We start from the raw sequence: 1,585 nt of genomic DNA, 5'->3' as shown, positions 1-1,585 counted from the left end.
ATAGTGAGAATGCACTAAATACTCAGTGTTACGTCACAAACACGGCTTTTGTCAGCAGTGGAATAATTTACAGCAGGGAGTAAACAAAGCCAGACTGCAATTATAAGGCATAAAAAAAGAAGAAAATGGCACAAATTCAGTTTTGCATCATTCCTTTCCCCATATTCAGCTGCATTCATTTGATTAATTACATCTTCTACATGTTTCACATAACTTCCCCAAAATTTAAAAAAAAGCACAACACCCCACCACCTACAAAAAAAGGTTTGATTCATTTTCAGGTCTCTTCCGGCAACTTGTTGAGACCTTCTGTCCTGATCTCTCTGAAGGTTTACAGACACAGAAGCACACGGACCGGTTTTCACGTCAGTGTGGCGCCACCTGCTGACACCAGGTGGAGATGACAAGCGCCTGCAGATATTTAGCTCATCAACACGTTATTCCAGCAATATCACTTCAACGTCTTCACTCTGTGTTTGTCTCTCGGGTTTTCATCGATTAGAAGGAGCCGGTCGTTATTTTTTTCAAGCACATTAAAACACATCAAAAATTTTAAAAAAAAACAACAGAATATGTATGCCCTGATCTTAATCTCTACGTGTTTCATGAGCTCATGGATTACTGAAGTTTATGTTCAATGTCACAAGGGTGCCACCTGTGACTGTCGGGGCGATGACCACACCTTCTGTCTGAGCCATCATCGTGACAGCAGGAGGTGCAGCAGCAGCAGCAGGAGGCGCAGCAGCAGATGTGGAGGCTGCAGCTGTGTTCCCTGCTGCCGATGAAAACATAGAGATGCAGAGAATAATGTGAGAAAATAGGTAAAGCATAGGGTTTTGCTTACTTTGACTTTTTTTTTTAACGTATTTAAGAAACACCCACCTGTGTATTTGTTCTTCAGCTTCTCCGCAGCGTCACTGTTGACCATCTCCTTCATTTTTTTAACGGTGACATTCACATCCATTTCTTCGCTGTTGCACCTTTTCATCACATCCACGGTGACACTTTGGTTCGCCTTCTCCAGGCGGGACCCGGGAAACGGTATGCAGCTGTCCAAGACGCCATTCTCCAGCTCACATTTAAACGTTTCAAAGTCATCTGGGCTTAAATCCTCCAGAGTATCAAGCGGCAGCCGTCGTGGAACCGCCATGTCTGCTCTCTGTGCAGGCGGATGAGGGAAAATATGCACATTAATAAGAAGAACATTTGGGTCGGCCGGATGTGGAACGTTTATTTAGTGATGTCTTTGAATCACCTAGAGGTGCTCCAATGGACCAGTCGCCTACTGAGCGACAGTTCATAATATTTACTTTACTCTGTGATTAATGTCTTTATTTATTAGCTCATTACATTTTGCATTATTATTCTGAAAAGTAAGATATTGCATAAATGTTATAGTATAAAAAGTACAATTATTAAATATTACATTATTAAATCCTCATAATAAAGCTTGATGCCCCTAGACGCCCACACCAAGCCCCAAACATCCTGACATCTTTTAAATGTCTATTTATTTTACACTTATCGATCTTGATAGTTTAAACGACAACTAAAACACCTTTTCCTCGTCAGGTTGAACCAATAT

This window comes from Clinocottus analis, unplaced genomic scaffold, assembly GCF_023055335.1.
Source record: "Clinocottus analis isolate CAN_PGR_092001 unplaced genomic scaffold, fCliAna1.0.p SCAF_395, whole genome shotgun sequence".
In the NCBI taxonomy this organism is placed as follows: Eukaryota; Metazoa; Chordata; class Actinopteri; order Perciformes; family Cottidae; genus Clinocottus; species Clinocottus analis.
This window is presented reverse-complemented; position numbering follows the sequence as displayed.